The sequence below is a fragment of the Microcebus murinus genome, chromosome 4, assembly GCF_040939455.1.
Source record: "Microcebus murinus isolate Inina chromosome 4, M.murinus_Inina_mat1.0, whole genome shotgun sequence".
NCBI lineage: Eukaryota > Metazoa > Chordata > Mammalia > Primates > Cheirogaleidae > Microcebus > Microcebus murinus.
Window position 1 is genome coordinate 100,207,210 of NC_134107.1, and position 18,867 is coordinate 100,226,076.

At 40.1% G+C, this 18,867-nt stretch overlaps 1 long non-coding RNA gene across 2 annotated transcripts in view; it reads right to left on the reverse strand.

The window, feature by feature from the left end:
• LOC105885175 (uncharacterized) overlaps positions 1-18,867 on the reverse strand; it is a 434,201-nt gene that overhangs the window by 2,217 nt on the left and 413,117 nt on the right. For both annotated transcript variants that reach the window (XR_012919005.1, XR_012919004.1), the window contains one exon: positions 1,328-1,474. This is a non-coding gene — a long non-coding RNA (uncharacterized LOC105885175). The remainder of the gene's footprint in view (positions 1-1,327; positions 1,475-18,867) is intronic.

Here is an 18,867-nt window from a genome sequence, read left to right on the forward strand (position 1 = left end):
GCAACTGACGCTACAGCATGGAGAGTAAAATGTGTTGGCCGCCTAACGTGAGGCTTCCTCGCCACCACAGCTCTTACATTTGTGTCCCCCAGAGCAGGTTCAGCCTCACTTGCCAAAAAAGGCAGGGTGTGGGAAGATTGTTGGCCTTATGCCCACTTGGGGATCTGCTGGGAGGATTTTGCACATGCTGCTAAGTGCCCAGTGGCACCCAGGGTTCCCTTTTACATTCTTAATTACCCTGAAATTCAGCCACATGGTCCCTCTGCCTGCCTGAACCAGGGCTTGATGGCAGCTGGTATTAGAAACCGGCCGTGGTTCAAGAACCCTCAAGTTCCATCCTCACTCTCTCAGGGTCCTCCCAAGCCAGTGAGAGGAGTGTGTAACTACGTGTGCATGTGTGCATGAACATGGGTACGTATGTGTGCGTGGCTTTCTGCATTTATCTCTTGGTTCCAGACAGTGATCTGCATGTGTATGTAAACGTACCTGTATGGAGGGTGGGGGTGGGCAGATGCTTGTCTCTGAGGGTTTCCCCCGAATATTGATGATGATTTTGAAATGAACAATGTTTTAAGATTTCTTGAGCAGCCACAAATGCTCCAATCTTAATGTGAATAAACACAGAAATAGTAAATAATAACCGATTGTGTTTATCTTTTCCAAGAGAGACGAGGCAAAGTTTTCAGAGTGTTGTTTCTGGAAATTTAGGGCATGAGGGAAGGAAGTGAGGTTGAAAGTATTCTGGGAAATTTTTGAGTTGGGCTAACCTCACCCTTCCTATACACATTCCCCATCCCTTTCTTCTGATTTTGTTTTGGAAGGAAAGTATTGGAAGGGGTATTTGTGTCATGTATAATTTGGTACACACGCACTCATAGAAGCCTTTGTGTATACACAAATGCATTAACATGCTTATCCAGCACGTACAATGTCTGAGGCATTTTGCTAGACATTTGGAGAGATGGGAAAGTAGTTTTCCATTCATCCTCAAAGACCTCAAGCTCTGTTAATGAAGAGAAATATAGTAGAAACAAGCAGTGAGTGCTAGAGGCCCAGTGACTACTCTGATCATTATGCAGAGGAGAGGTTCAGAGATGGAGGGAGTCTCTGCACTGCAATGATCAGGGAAAATGCAAGGAGCAGTAGGAATATGGACCTAGTCTTGAAGATGAAGAGGCTATTTTTCTATGAGGACGTTGCAGAAAACTGCCACTGCAGGAAATAATGAAAAAGGACAAGCCAATAATACCAGATAGGAGCATCAAAGCTCCCAGACATTTCACAATGTTCTTATGGCCATTGTCCCTGTAGCAAAAGAGAGACTCACCTGCTAATGCAGTGGGTGGCCACTCCCTTGGAGCCCAGCTTTCTCCCCTAACTTCCTGAAGAGGTCTCATTCTGACTTCATACGAAGGTCTCATTCTTGCCTCACAGGGAAAGTTCATTCCAACTCTTCCTGTTTGCAGCTCCAGGACTGAAGAGCCAATCAGAGCAGAGGGATGAATAGGTATCAGTTGCTGCCAGTTCCAGATGATTGATTGATTGAGTGAGTCATCCTTTTATTAGCGTAACTCATTTAACAAAACCTGCATTAAGCATCTATAAATTGTCTGGCATTATGCTAGGCACTGCCCCAAAAATGTTTAGGAGAGGAGCAGTCATACAAAATCAACAGCACACACAGTGGAGTGGTTATGTGTGTTGGATGTTCTTGGAGGTCCAGAGGGGGAGGTATTTAAAGAAAACTGGACATTAAAGATGACATTTTGGAGAAGGAAAAACTTCCGCTGAGTTTGTTTGCTTGTTTGTTTGTTTTGCCAAGTTTTGAAGGTAAAGTAGGTGTTGACTTGATGGAGGAGAAACAGTGTTCAGGATGGTAAGTTTATATTTGTAATCTGATGCCAACCTATGAGCCATTGCTGCTTACAAGGAGACTGAGTCTCTAGAGGTTATCACTTCAAACCTGTTTCCTGGACAAACTATTAAATCTGATGATTTAGCTCACAGCACCACATAGCACTGAGATAAATTTATATAAAGATTATTAATTTGTAAAATGTGATGGAATCTAGAATAGTTTTTTTAAAGTAAATCACTACTGTTTGTGGGTAAATCTTTACTTGCTAGAACACTAGGGTTAACATTATCGTTTGCAAGAAATTTGGGTGTTAAATTGAAGGTAGATGTTATGAATTATTCTTGAAAAATATTATAAAATTTTAGATGATATTAACAAAGACCAAGAAGTGGTGCATGTGTGTGAGCAATGTATGTTTGTTTAGGGGAAGAGGGTTAACAAAAGCATGCTAAGCCATTCTTGGATGAGTACATCAAAGAAAAAAGCTAAATATAGTCAGTTTATTAAAAAAATGATAACAATGAAAACTGCTTACCAAAACTTGTACAATATTCAAAGTTCTGATTAGAAATAAATTTATAGCCTAAAATTATTTAGGTTATGAAAAATAATCTTTCATGTCAAATAGTTTGAAAAACGAAATTAATCCAAGGACGCAAAGAGGAATAAAATAGTAAAAATTACAGTAAAGATAACAATAGAGATAAATGAATTTGAGACAGAAAAAAATCCAGTAGGAATAATAAGTAAATACACTAATACAGATAAAATTATGGAAAGTCTTAATCAGTAAACAGAGGGAAAACTTCATATTTAAAATCAATGAATAAGAAGGATATAATGCTATATATGTGTATATGCTATTAAAATAATCTTAATAAAAATGTTATATGAAACTTTCTGCTACTTCAAAAAACAATAAAATGATAAATCTCCAGGGAATTTACAAATTACCAAAATTGATTCAAGAAGAAATGAAAATTTTGAACACATGAAATGATATAACAAAAAAAATACAAAGAATTATTATGAAATTATTTTATCAGATAAAAATTTCAGGGACAGATAGTTTCACTGATGAGTTCTTTAAAATGTTAAAGTAATGTAAAATGTAAGAATTTCAAGAACAGAAACAGATATTCAACATGTCTTAATTCATTTACTAAGTTAATATAACACTGAAAGAAAATCTTACTTATAATTTATATAACAATATTGTAGAACAACCTTATTTATGATTACAGATACAAAAATTTAAAATAAAACACTAATAAGGTTAAATGGTGTGGTAAAAAAAAAAGCCCATTTGACATAGAAGAATGTATTCTTTAATAAAATAATTCACATTTATTAAAATACTGCCTCTCAATAAGTCATAATAAGAAAAGCCACATGATCATGTAAGTAGCATGTGATACAATTTAATATTTAGTCTTGAAAAAAAAATTATAGTGAATAAGACAAACAGTATTCTTTCCTAAAATGAAAAAAAGTCCATATTTTAAACCAGTTACAAATATCAAGCTCATTAAAATTGGTAAGAGGTGAGAGAGAAGATGCTTACATATGTAATAGAATTAGGAAGTCAAATTATTTGAAAGGAAGAAACTAAATATTCATAATTTTCAGAATACTTTATTGTCTTCTAGAAATCCCTAGACAATGAACTGAAAAAAATTAGACTAATTACTATTAAATCAAGTGGTAGATTACAAAATGCATATATAATAATCAATTACTTAAAAATATAATGGATAAAATGAAACGGAAAATAAAATGGATAAAATATAATGGGTTAAAACACAGAATGAATATAATATCAATAAATCAAATCAAACAAATGAAATGAAATGTCTATATTAAAATACAAAAATATCAATAAAAACATATTAAAAATTAAACACAAATTGGCAAAGCACATAAATAGGCCATCCTCCAAAGAAGAAGTCAAATGCTTATTCCATTTCATCGGAAATAAAAGAAAATCAAAACAGTGCAATACTATTTCCATTTATCAAATTAGTGAAGTTTTCAAAATAATAATACTTCATTTTGAAAAGGATGTTGAAAAATTACTCTTATGAATCATTTATTATGATAGAAAAGAGTATTGACTTTCTAAAAAGTGATTTATCAGTAGTTATCAAGAACCCTAGAGAAGTTTCTGCCTTTGGGCCTGGTAATTCCAATGATAAAAATATATCCTCAGAAAATTATGAGAAATGCCTGAAAATATTGTATATAAGGCTATTCGTCTTCAGTTTATTTACAATAGCAAAATATTAGAAGAAATCAAAATGTCCAATAAGAGAGGGTATGTTGAAAAATTATGGTATGTCCATGTAAGACCAGAACAAATTATGTTTGCATCATGACTTGGGAGAACGAATGCTCACGCTTGTGATATAATCTATTTATAGTGAGACAGAGAGAAAGATAGAGAACAGCTTGGGGGAAACACACCAAAATATTAATGTTTATAAATCTCTTTGTCATGAGATCAAATTTTTTTTTATTATTTTTACACTTTTCTTCGTTTTCTAAAATTTCAAGAACCTCAGTCAGACACAAGGCATGCATGAAGACAACCATATTCCTGATTGTGTTCTATTTTTGCCAGGGCCAAACATGACTCCTTGTCATAGCATCAGTGTTATGTCTAGTATATTTGTATGGCCTTTTTCCTTCATTCTACTTTCCAATTCTTATTTTATAATTTTTAATTCATAATCTGCTCCACCACCACCAGGATCTGTTTTCAATACTTTGTGAAGTGATACAGGAACTAAACAAAGAGGCAAATGAGAAGTGAATTGTATGTCACAAGAGTTCCCCACAATTGTTCTCTTTGGATTGAGCTCAGACCATGCCTAGAACCTGGGCTTGGCACCTTTTCCTCTGGGGTTAGACTGGTTCTGGTGTGCCTGATTAAGCAGCCAACAGAGAATGCCGAGGGGCCAGTGATCGGCCAAACTCCTGGGAGCTTCAGCTATTTTCATCCATGTCCCAGTGCCAGGTAAAAAACAGTGACATTTGAGTCACAGAAGGCTTGACAAATCCCACTACATCTTCATTCTCCATTCCCCATGACTAGAACTGTGCTTGGAACCTAGAACATGCTTAATGTTTAATGGGTTAAGTAAGAGGACATTTTTAATTCCCTGGAAATATTTTAGCTATAAAGCCAGATTTAAGCAGACCATTTCTCCATAAAGTTTTTTTTTTAAAAAAATCTTTTTACTACTTAAGAGATTAAAACTAAATTTTAGAAATAAAAGTTTCAAGAAGGATCCACAAAACGACTTTAAATTTTCCCTTCCTCATGAGAATAATAAAAGAAACATCCGTCTATGAAATACTTGACATAATGTTACTCTGATAAGTCTGAAGAAGTGTGAGTCATTACAGAACCATGCCCTCAGCTCAGAACAACAAAACACCATGGAATTACTGTGCTTTTAATCCAAAGCGTTGGTCGGGTGTTTGGAATTCCACGGCGCCTTCCTTCGTGGTGCCAGGCCAACAGAGGAGCCACTTCTGAAACAATGTGCTGTTGAATTGTGGGTTTCAGTTCTATCGGGTTGATAATGACAGTCGATTTTTATGAGACCCTTCTTGATTAGAGAAAGGATTAAGGTATGTCCAGGAAGGTTTTAAACACTTAATGTAAAGTTACATTTCATACTGAGGATTAATTAGAAGCTGCGTTATCGTGCCTTAGTGGGAGGAGACGTGATGCTAAATCGCACGTACATGAAGGTTGTGCAGAAGACAGAATTGAACAGTGTAGCTTGGAATTAAGGCTGGAGAATTATGACCCGTTGTCTGTAAGTGTGCTTGTGTGAGAGTATGTATGTTGTGTCTATGTATGTGTGAGATCCGTTTGTTGTTGAACCAAACAATAATCCCTCTTCTAATTAAAAGGTGGAGTCTTATTCTATCAGATTTAACTGGTTAGAGAATCATGGAGTGAATGCTAGATATTGCTTTGGTTCCTACTTGAGTTTTGGCAATACACTTGTCCTCCTTCTTCCCTTCCTCCCTCTCTTCCTTCCTCTCTTCATAATATACTGTTTTGTTATATTAGCTTATTTATATGTATATGTAGCATTAAAAGCTCAAAAGCAATCTTAAAGCCATGTGTGTCACTAGTTGGCTTAATGCTAATAAATTTTGTATTTATTTTAATCTCTACATTGACTTAGTCTCCTGATTTTTTTTTTTCCATCATGGTTAGAAAAAGGAGATTTTTAATTGTATGGTCCTATTTTTTTCATTTTCCCTGTCAAAAAAGTGTGAGTTTGAATTGTACAAGCAAAAAATAGTAGCACTACATGGGATCATGAAGGCTTAATCCAAAATTCCCCCTCTCTCTATTATTTTTCAGATAAGGAATCTGCGTCTCTAAGCAAATGAAAATGCTATATTCTTTTTTTAAAACGCTCATTTTGGCAAAAGAGATCCTAAAGCTGTTAGGAATCTTGAGATATCATCTTCCATTCTCTTTATATTCACTTGAACACATTGTATTATTTTTGTTCATGTTTGAAGCTTAAACAAGTCCCAAATTACATGAATGGCTTGAACATGAAAGAAATTTACTTATATCTCAGACAAAGTATAAAATGATGGACAGCTCTCTTCCAAATAGTGGTTCGAGGGCTCAGATTCTTTCCATCATCAACACTTGGCTTCCAAAACCAACATCATTCATCTGCATCAAGCTAATGAAAGATGAAAGAACATGAAGAACGGTATGTGAGAAATGTTTTAGTTTCAGGCTTTGAAGTGAAGCCCATCATTTATATTCCAATTCCACTGGTTAGAGCTCAGTCACATGTCCACGCCCAACTAAAAAGGAAGGTGGGGAGTGTAGTCTAGCCATGTGACCAGGACAAAGAGGACTCAGGCTTGGGGAGCAGCTAGCCATTCTCTATTACATCCATGTTCAAGAATCAGAATGCGGTAGAAAGTGCTTTCTAACTTTATTTTCCCCATGTTGTCCCAAATGAAAATTTCACTTGCTTAGAGGGCTCTCAAAGATGTTTTGCTTTATGAGCAAATATATTGGAGCGTGATAGGGGAATAAGATTTGTCTAACTAGAAAATCGTGAATCAGAACACAACCTCAACACAAGACTCTCTCATTAAGTTGGAAATCTTTTTCTGCATCCATTCAAGTAAAAAAAGTCAAGGCTAGGATCTCATGATGGATTCTCTAACGAGCTGAAGGTAAGCATCTGGAATACACCTGTTTGGGGACTAAGACCGCCCAGCAGAAGAGAGAAGGAGGATGTAGCGATGTCCATGCAAAGAAGCATCATTCTGTTCAGAAGACCTGCGGGAGCACTGGAAACTGGAAATGTTGCTCCAACTGTTGTGCTAGCTGAGATCTAGTCATGTTGACAGCCACCGTCTTTGTACTACAGTAATGACAGCAGCCCCAGGGTTACAAATCGAAAGCCTGAGCAAAGTTGCCTTTCTCTGTTCCAAAACCTACATTATTTCCCGCTATCATTTGGCTCTAGTCGGGCAAACTGATTTATAAGTTATAGTCTCTGAGCCTCAATTAATTTCACTTAGGGCATTTTCACAGTTGTACAATAAACGTTTGAATTAAGACATTTCTTTTGAAACTGAATTGCATGTTAACTGATTATTGGCTGCCGCTGGTGGTCCACACAATTACAGATAAGAGCATTGATCTGGCAAGAAAACAAATTGGCTCTTAAAAGAGGGCAGTTTGGATTTGACAGCTGCAGATGATGAGGTGTCTCTCTAATGGATACTGTGTATTACCATCAGAGGTGTGAATGATCCACAAACCCTTCCTTTCAGCTGCCAACTTCTACCAAAGAGGGCTGCTTGGATCTGCTAACCCCTTCAGTGCACAAAAGCTGAATCCAATGATGGGAAATAGTGTCCAAAATTATCTGGATGGCTGGAGAGTTACTAAAACCTAGATCACACCCTGAGCTAGATAGGAGTTACTAGGAGAAGGAGTTCTTGTTTCAATCAGGTAACTTCAATCAGAAATGAAGTTGGTGTCAAGTGCAAATGCCTGACAGGCAGCATACATAAACAGCCTCATACGAGCATGACAAAGTTCTTTCAGGATGCTAGGCCATCAAGAGTATTACCCCGAGACTTCACTCTATTGGGAGGAACCCAGGTTCTGGTCATCCTGGCTAGAGGATGTCTAGTCCCATGTATGGTTATGTGGTTTGCACAGAAGTTGGTTTGCTAGCTTTTAAGGACTTGATCTGAGCACTCAGGCATTTTCGGGTAGAATGACTTGGGTCTGGTCCTATCCAGTGACCACAATACAGAGATAGGCTTCTTGCTTCCTTGTAATGAACATTAACAGCCTGACCTCTGCACTCCTTCTCTATCCTACTCAAGGTAAGAAGCCTTTGGGGAACATCTCAGTACTGTCAATCATATATGCCAACTGCCTCTAGTGGAAGACACATCGGGGTAGGTTTCTTTTATTTTAAGAGTCATCTCTATGACTCCTCCAGTGTAAGCTGATCTCATAGTAAAAATCTCTCTGTCCCCAGGGACATGATAAGCAATATTCTCTTTAAGAGCTTCAGGTCAAAGTCCAGATGCCCAGCTTTATTCTAGCTATGGGTACATCTAAAGGAGGCTGTTATGTTCCAGGGGTCAAGTTTTCAGATTTTGCTCCATTGAGAAGATAATAAAAAAATGCACTTGCAGTTGGATTTTATTCATCATTTATATAATCACTGAAATTGCAGATGAAATAGGTTGTTGTGTCACCCAGGCTCTGTTGCTAGCCAGTGCATGTGTATTTTCTCTTTTATAACATCTCATAAAAGCATCCTGCACAGGGTTAGATTATGATAATCTCTTGGCCATTTGTGGCAAGTGCAAACTGTTCCAAATGAACTGGGTTCTTGCCTGATTCCCATCTGGAAGATTCTTGACATTGCTCAGTCTGGGTGGCCATGCCTTTTCCCTCGTCTCCCGTATTGCTGCAATGCCAGCATTTCCATCTCTGCTTGGACAGTGATATGGGAGCCGTGTCATTCTGGGCTCTGACAGAAGCCAGGGTGGGTCCCCCCCTGGTCATCTCTTCGCAGTGTTTTTCAAGCAGGAGTATGCGGAGGGTTTTCAGTGTCAGATGCATGTTCTCGGGAAGTCAAAAGTTCTTTATGAGAAGTTTTCAGTGTTATATTTTCATTTTGATGACTTTTAAAACACATATGAACATATTCTGGACAACTAGAAGACCTTCTTCTAAAAGCCCTGCTGTGTGATTCCAGTGTCCCAGCTGCATTTGCTTTCGGGCCAACTGGTACCACTTTGTCTCACTAATGAGAAAAGGGCTCAAGTAGAATTCGTTTGCACCCCAAACCAAAGAACATCAAACGGTGCTGAAGAAATGGTGACTCTCAGCATTTTCATAAAGAGACACTCTGAGGGGATGCAGTCATCGCACAGCGCATCACAACAGAGACAGACCAAACACAGAAGCGAGTTCGCAACAGCCCTACAGCCCTTGGGAACATGGTCACATTTTGAGCAACAATTAATGTTTTCAAACTGTGATAGGTCAAATTAGTTTAATGGTGATAATTCCAATAATTAATTTTTTAGTTTTGCTTGTATTTAAATTGCCAATTAATTTTGACTGCATTGCATAAGGACTATATGCATAAGCAGTTTATGTCTAGTTTATGCCATATGTTTAAGAAACATTAAAAAGAGTCAAAGTCAACATGAAGCTACATGAAATTTGTTTTTTCTCTAAGAAGACATCTATTTATACATTTTCTTCAAGTCGAACAAATACTGATTTATAGGATTATGTGGGTCTTTCTGGGGCAACTGTATCCAATCTATTTACTTCTCTAAGGGCTGTTCACAAAAAGCACTATTTTTTAAATTTCAGTACCTTGGGGGCAGGGGCAAAGTTTTGGAATAAACATGACCATATTGAAGAAGAAGGAAACTTGATGCTCTTTCATTTTCACTTTTCCTCAGAGGATGTTCTAGCCACATTGCTCAAGCAATACTTCCTAAGTACCTCTCAGAGCAACTCTCCACAAATATTGTGGACAACAAAAAATACACCAGAGGCATAAGTTCTTCCTAGATACTTCCTGCTGCCATTTAATGAGAGGATGGGGCTCTGTATCTGCTGCCATGACTTTTGATAATGATCTGTCTCATAGAAGGTGTTTAATAAGCTGAATGAAAGAATGAACCCAAATCAACAACAAGAAACCCTTAGACATGAGATAGATATGTATAAGCAATTGGATGGTTGACCAAAGAACTATCCAGTAGAATAAAGACATCCTCCAGAGCAGTCTTTGGAAAGTGCCCTAATACATAGTCTATGAGTGGAGTTCCCATGGGCCTGGTATGTATTAAACTCCTTCCTTCATCTTATCAGAGCAGAAGAAATTGAGTCCATGAGTCTCTTAGTCAAATGTCCAATTTTTCTCCAATAGGAATATCCTGACATGTCAGAATAGCTGGGTTTGGAGTGTGAACCATGTGGAGATTTATCCAGGCACATGGAATAAAGTAATGAGCGGGAAGTGCTTGAGAGAGCTGCTGGGAAAGGATCATGGCTGCAAAACAGAGGGTGAGAGGAGGAGGAAGACGGGCTAGGCAAGAGGCTGTGAAGGGTTACATTAACTCCCCCCTGTGCTGTGCTCTCTGTCTTGGGTCTTAGTGGTAAGCTAGAAAAAACTGGTTGAGACTGGGGTCAGGGACAGGCATGCTCATCTTGGTTTCTCCTTGCTATCAAAAGTGACGTGGGGTAAAGGATGACTGCCTTTTTGTAAATAAGTGCCTTGTCTTCCCCTGAGCACTCAGCTCTGGGTGGGAGAGGACATCTGCCCAGTGAACCCCAGATGGGGAGGGGGTGCCTCAATGATGGGGTTGCACCTGAGTTGCACTCCTATCTGACAGGGGTAAGTTGAAGCTTTGCCTCACACCTGGAAAACATGCTCGGACAATTCCCTTTTTCTTTTTATGCCTCAACTTCCTTACCTATACAAAAAAGGCAGTGATACTTCTTACTTTTGGAACTATTAGTGGTTACTATTAGTGTCTGTCCTTGGATTACTTTGGGCTTTATGAAAGAAAGGGCTCATGCAGTTCTTTCTCCACTGCCCAGTGTACGGACTGTCTGCATCCTGTACCCTTATACTATTCCCCGTTCTACCATCTGCCTTTGAGAATATCACTGATCAGGGTTTTCTTCTGCTATTTCTCTGATACTCTTCTCAGAAATCCCCTTATTTTGAAGAGCAATGGAATTGATGTTTAAAGAAGTGGGGAGTTAACATCCCTCTTCTTCCGTATACCATGAGACTTCAGATTTACTAGTTATTCGCACTGAGCTTCTATTCTTCGTCTATAAGTTGAGACAATCTGAAGAACCTCACAGGGGTGTTGAGGGTAATAGGTGTGAAAACAGTTTGTGAACCGTAAAGAGTCATTCAAATGCCAGGTCCCAACAGCTGGCAGTTCATTGAGCAAAGTATTTTTCAGAACCACCAAACCATGAAGTATTTGTTTTTTAAGTATTTGTTTTATGACATCATTGTTGCTGGCCCCTTGGTTCTGTGCTTTCTGGTTCTCTCTGACTAAGACAGAATGTTTCAGGTAGGGAGATTGAGTGCACTGGAGATGCCACCCAGTCTGGGATACTTTCTTACGGCAGCCCTGGCAAACTAACACGAGGTATAGCAAATACACTAGGCGGTAGACTTCTTGAAGAACAAACCCTGTTCTACATGGCTTAGTATGTAATCTTGTCAGAAACATAGAAAATGCTTAGTAAATTCCTGGTGAATAAAGTAACAGATTTATTCTCCAGGTTAGCAGAACGGAGAGCTAAGGTCCATGCATGGGGTGACTTCTGTGAAGAGCTAACAATTAGAACTGCTCGGTGGTGGAGTAGGTGATTTGGCAGGGTAGTAAGCTCCCCAGTCATTGTAGGTGTTCAAAGAGAGACTGATGACTACCTTATAGGGCTGATACAGATGAGATTCCTGAACAGGGAGGGTAGGAGGAGTCCTAGAAGAACCTGGTCTTTTTCATGAGTCTCTGAAAGTAAAAAGTAGAATTCCTAAACGCCAAGATGGTTATCCAGGCATGATTCCCTTCCAGTAGTGCCCAGATATGGCCAAAGTCTACAACACCTATCAGGCTGTGAGAGTCCTGGGGGAAGGGGACTTCTGAACCACTTAGTGGTTTGTACCTTTAGATGCATTCTTGCATGTGGTGTGTGAGCAAATCTACTGTCATCGGATGCAGTGTTTCAAAATACAGGCAATATAAATGGGCAGGTATGAGTCCTGGATAGCATGACCTTGATGTGGCCACAGCAAAATCTGTCTAGAATGAAATCTTCCAACCCATGACCTTGGGTGTAGTTGAGTTGAATATTGCCAGGGGGCATCCAGAAGGCACTGGACATTTGAACAAGCTTTCCTGTTTATGACTCCTATAGGTGGGCTGGGTGCTCCTATTCTACATTTTTTGTGTGACTCTAGCCCCAAATATGTTGATAAAATAGATGATTCCCTATAAGATGAAACTTGAGAAGAAGTGAGAATTGTTCCTCTTGCCTTTAAATACAGTCATGTGTTGCTTTAACAAAGGGGATATGTTCTGAGAAATGTATCTTTAGGTGATTTTGTCTTTTTTGAACATCATGAAGTTCACTTATGCAAACCTAGATGGCACAGCCTACTACACACCTAGACTGTATGGTACAGCCTATTGCCCCTAGGCTACCCACCTGCACAGCAGGTCACTGTACTGAATACTGTAGACAGTTGTAACACAATGGAAAGCATTTGTGTATCTGAACAAATCTAAACATGGACAAGATACAGTAAGAATATGATATTGTTACCTTATGGGACTTAAGAGCCATTTTTGACCAAAACGTCATTCCTTGGCTCATGACTATATCTCCTTTGCCAGTCTGCTAGAAGCATCCAGTAGAGTCAATCTCTTGCAAAAGATACATTCTCTATTAAAACGTATACCTTTGCGTTTGTGGGTTCCTTTCTATTTACTAAGTTCTCTTACGTGTAACATTACCATGTTACCCAAGCCGTCCTTGGCTTTTTTAACTTCTGTGAATGCACTATGCTTTTGGTGGGCTTAGAGATTTCATGTGTTCTTTTCCCTCTTGGCTAAAGCACCCTTCCAAGCATCCATACTTCTCTTTCATAACAATCATACACTTGCTGATTATCTGTTCTTCCTGTGGGCTTTAAGTTTCATCACAGTCTAAACTATAATAGATCTGCTTTGTCATCTACTGTATCTTGAGCCTGGTATAGTTTCTGTCACAAAATGGTCCCTGCCTAAAGATTTATTGAATACATGAATGAGTGTTGCTAGCCTTTAATGCAACCCTATTGATATTCTATAGATAAATTCAGAAAAATTAAGTGGCTGACTCAAAATTCCACAGATTGTGTACTCAAAATGAAGTTTCCTGGCTGAATTATTAGCTCTTTCCTCCTGCATCACAGCTGTTCCTACTGGTAACAGGAGCCTGTGTTCTCTGGCCCATTAGTAATCTTGATGTTGAGACTCTGAATATGATTGTCTCCTTCATAACTTGGGATGAAGATGGATTTCAAAGAAGAGGAATATTTCTAGATGATAAAAAGAAGGAAAATATCATTTGGCCTGTGCACACTGTTAAATCCATTCTTCAGTAGATGCTATCCCTCAGGGTGGATGGCTTCCTGAGGGTTCTTCACACAAACCTACTTGCAGTCAAGGCCGATTCAGACTTCAGTCCATGAGACCAGCAATATGAATGGTATAGGCATTACCACCCTGAGGTCTGCAGAGATGGGGTCTTCTACATAATTAAGCCAATTAGAAATTAGACCCTTGGAAGGTAAGGATATATATGCAGGTGTGGAGATTCAGGGGCAAGGGGAAGAGTGGGGGAGGAGGATAGAGAAGGTGGCACCACTCATGGGCAAAGGAGTGTGACAATCTGCCTAGGCCATGTGGCTGACAACCCGCCTGACGCTTGTTTTGACTTTTCTCTAACTGCACAACCGGTGCATGCAGATGACTTTACATCTCATAGCAAAATGTGCGACAGCAATGTGCTAAGCAAATGCAAACAAAAATATGCTTCCCCCACTCCAAACAAATCTCTCACACATCACAATGATGGCATGGCATGGCGAGAGACAGGAGACAAGAGACCAGGAACGAGATTTTCTCATTGTCTAAACCACTCTCCAGGGGCAATATAGATGCTTTGGGAGATCACTTTCAGCTGCATTGGACTACTTGCAATGATTTTGACACAACAGGCACTATGATTTCACTCATTCATGCATGTGTGGAAGCATTATCCATTCAATTCATTCAACATTTATGGTACACCTACTGTGATCCAGAAATAGACAGGCACCAAAGAAGATACCATGAAAAATACAGAGCTAAGCCATATGAGAACGCCATGTTTCAGGAATTCATTGTTTCTCTGCTTTTGCTCATGCCTGTCCCTCAGCCCTGGATGTACTTCACCCTACTTTCTGCCTATGGAAATCTTCCCACACCTTAAGGGCCACCTTCGAACCATGTCCTTTCTCATCTTCACCACTCCTTTCCACAGTTAAGAATTAATCATTCTTTTTTCCCACACTCTAACAGCTCCATGCTTCTACTCTGAAATTGTACAGTTGGTATTTGATAAAAGTGCCTGCTGCCGTCTTATTCCTCCTGCCTTTATTTTTCCCACCTCTCCAAGACTTGTAGGACAAGAATGTCAGTTCTGGGAACGTTCTAACACAAGTAGGAAGTATATCTGTGGCCTAAACCTCATAAAAGGAGACCTTATAATTAAGTTTATAATTTCTGCACTGAGAGTCTTGGCTCAAACATAGCTGCAGGGCTCAGCTTGCCTCCCTCAGAACTCCTTACTAAACAAGAATAATGACACGAAATCATGCTACATTCTTCTCCAGGGTAGCATAGCATGGTGGCAAAAAGGGTGAAATTTGAAGTCTAGATTTGGCTGGGTTCAAATCCTGACTCTGCCATTGACGAAATGTGTTATTTTGGAGAAGCTACTTAATATATTTGTGCCTTGATATTCTCATCTTTAAAATGAGGATAATAATAGAATATACTTTATAGGGTTGGTGTGACGATTAAATGTATAGATACCTGCACTTACTTGGAACACCGTATGGCATTTAATGCATGTTCAAGAGATGTTAGTTATTAGTTAATATTCTCCCCATGAATTAAGTCACACCTAGAGTGCACTGTGGTGTTCAGTGTGGATGATTCTTTCTAATCATATTTTTATATTCTGAATGCTTTGAGGCTCGGTTTATAAAAGCCCACTACTAGAAATAGGTGCTTCAAATCCTCATAGTATTTTTGAAGAATATGTAATTTAGAGTTAGACCTTGGAACTTGAATGTCAATATTTTTACCACTATTGGGTGTCTCACCTGGGAGAAGTTATTCAACCTCCCTAATCTTCTATTTCCTCAACTTAAAAAGGAGAGAGGATCATTTACCCCTCACAGGGCTGCTGTGACGATTGAATGAGTGTTGTGAGATTGAATTAAGTAAATAACATATGGAAGTGTCTAGCATCATGTGTGACAGTCTTAATAAATGTTTGCTTCATTCTTTAATTTAAAAAAGCAAAAAAAAAAAAAAAAAAAAAGGTCTCATGGCCACTGAATCTGGAATCTGATACACCTGGAATGAGCCCTGAGCATTTTGATGGTGCCAAACGAAAGTAACCTAGTGGATAACAATGTGACAGGCAGGATCTCTCTCTCTCTCTCTCCCTCCTCTCTCTCTCTTCTCTGTGAGAGAGACCTAGATCTAGATATCAAATCATTTAATCCTTGAGATAGTCTTGTGGAGTAGTGCTGTTATGATCCCACTCTAAGATGAGGAAGCAGAGAAAGAAGGCTTCTAAGGAGGGGCTGGAGCTTTGGGTCCTATTCTGGCATCAGTTTCATTTTCCTTAAGGACTGGGCCTTGTCCCCAAGCCCAGCAGGTGCAAGGCTCAGCTTCTTGTCTTACTCACCACAGCACACCTTTCTTCCACGTGTTGCACTTTAGTATTGAATGGACTGATCTCACGACCCCATCCTTTCCCTACCTTCCTTCCAAATGCCCGCTGGGTTATGTCCTTGGGTGCTAAGAATTGGTTCATAGGGACAGAGATGTGTGATACCTTTCCTCACCCATCATAAGGGTCACAAGCTACACTCCTATTACAAAGGACAGGTTAACAAGAGAAAAATATAATAAATTTGTTTAGTCAAAGTTTTATGTGACACAGGAGGCTTCAAAAGTGAAGGTCTAAAGACTCAGGGAAAACTGATTGTTTTTAAGCTTAGGTTTGGTGAAGAATGGAGCCCTGTAGAAATGTGATTGGACAAAAGGGTCTGATCTAATGGTGACAGACTGAGTGGGGGACCCAGCATGGCCTGTCTGCTCAGATTCTTCTTGGCCTTTCTGTAGTATTCTTTCCCCCTGGGCATGGGGAAAAGAGGCAGTACACCTCTGGAATGAGGATGTTCAAGGGAGAAAGGAGACAGTGACCTTTCTAGGTTTTATGGATTGCTTTGTGGGGAGAGGGGTTCTAGTTTCTATGATCTGCCCCAAAGAAGAGCAATTCTGGTTTCTATGACTTGTCTAAGGGGACAAAGAGGGGTGAGAGACAGGAGAGCAGGAGAAGATCAGAGAGAGACTACTTCTGAGGTCTTCCAATCTCCTTTAGGTTGAAATACTCAGGGGGCCAAAGTGCCGTGCTTTGGGGTATTGTTTTTCTGAGCCGAACGCATTGCGCCATGCTCTCTGACCATAGTGCCTTGCGCAGCCTGGCTGCCTTCTGCAGAGTTTGCCTCTGCTCCCAGGCTGGTTCCCTCTCCTGTACTTCCTGCCTCAAAGAACGTGCTTTTCTTCCAGACTGGTCCCTCCCAGCCTTTGAGGCTCATGTTGCTCACTTAGTTCTCAGCTTGTTGCAGGCCATGTGGGTTGATTGATTAAATGGCTGCATTATCTCTTCCAGGTGCTAAGTAGGGTTTTATTTAGTGCATTAGGAATGACCAAAATCATCTGAAGGTCCTTAACATCATGAATAAAACTGTGTTCAGAAAGAGGTTACCATGTGAAGGAAGGTGCTTTATGTTTGAAGCACAAGTGATCATGGAAATAGCTCAGTAAATAACTGAGCTTCTCATCTGGGTCCTTTGGTAGGATTTACAATGGGCTACCCCTGCAGATGGAAAATATGGGAGTGACATCTTGTGATGCCACCTCTTGGCTAATGAATGTGGATTGTGGGGGGACAGAGGGGGCTCTGATCACCCAACACTGACTGTTAGTACAGAATCCCCCAAGAGAAAGCAGATGACTCATGTCCCCCCATACAAGGAAGTATCTTCTGTATTTAGTGACCAAACTTTCATTGCCTTTGGAGAATGAGACCTACGTTCCTATATTAGAGTGGCTGTTTGAGAGGCAGTCAACATGGGGGAGAGAGGGTGCTACTTTCTCAAAGGAATAAGAGATGAGTGAGATAAATAGCTACCACCAAGTGGTGGCAGCTATGCGGACGAGAGGCGCTTGGCTCCTGCATCCAGCTAAACAGCGACTTGCCAGGAACCTCAGCTTTGGCCTATGCAGAGGCCCTGTCACTGGGTCGGAGCAGAGGTCAGCACCTGACCCAATCACCGCGTGGCCTCTTGGCTGTGCAAGGGGTGCCAATTAAGCCCAGTTGCGATGGAGGTGGAGGGAAGGTTCCTTCATCCCACTGGCCCTTGGAGTGACTTTGTTGTCTTAGAGGCCACGGGGGTGGGGTGGGGGATATCATCCTCCTCCGCATCTGTCCACACCCAGCCCTGTATGCGGCGATCGGTCCTCTCCTTAGCCTCATATCCTCAGCTCCAGACCTAAGAGGTTAACAATGCCCTCATGCCTCCCATAAATATAGAAAGAAATTCTCCATTTGTAATTTCAGAATATAAATGATCTGGGGTAAAGTGAAGAACATAAAAATATAAATATTTAGCTATTGGTCCAATGTCTGTATTGCTTCAAAATTCACAGTTATATTGGTAAAGTGTGGCGAACCTCAGCCTTACTGCCCACCACCCGCGCACCAGTCCTTGCCTTTTTCTCACCGTGGGATACAATGAATTAATTCTTCAGAAGCATTTCAGATAAATGCAGGAAATCTAATTCATCAGGTTCTTCCAGGGCTTCCAGCTAGTTTTAAATCCAACAAGTTTGCTACATGTTAGGGCCCTAAAACCTATTCATCAATTTCCAGAGATTAAAATCAATGCGCTTTAAAATAAATAAATAAATAAAAACAGAAAAATGCCAGCTGCCTTTGCAAACAAGGACATTGGGAAACAAATGTAATTGCGTCCTTTCCTTCTAATGTCCAGGAACTTCAACTGCTACTGTGCTACATCAGGTATGTAATGAAAGACAAACGACAAGGACTCTAAATAGAAGAGCAGAGCTTGAGTAACTGTAGTTTTTATGCTAGGGAGAGCCTGAGAGAGAAAAGGAGCATTGTATCTCGGATTAACAGAACTGCAGGATTTCATTAATGACAGCCCAGCTTTTTAGCAAAAGGAAGATAGTTAGGGCAGTAAAAGAGAACATGACTAGAATGTGCTCTGCTAATTGGAAATGTATATTATCTTCAGGCGATGCGGGTGTGGAGGGGAGAGGGTGGGGGAGGATGAGAAGAGAGGCAGGCAGGAGAGCGCTGGACCCAGGCCTGCCCCACTGGGCCACACCAGCAGGGCAGTTCAGGGGTCCTTTCTTGCTGATATGAACGGCTAGTGCCCAGACCCCATCCTCCCCCGCTCCCTTTTAATTCAATGGCTACGTAGGGGCTTCTTTGATGGAGGCTTTGAAGTCGGTGGCTTTGAGATTACTCTTCCTCTGTGACCTTGACCACCAGCCATGAGGTTAGGGGGGAA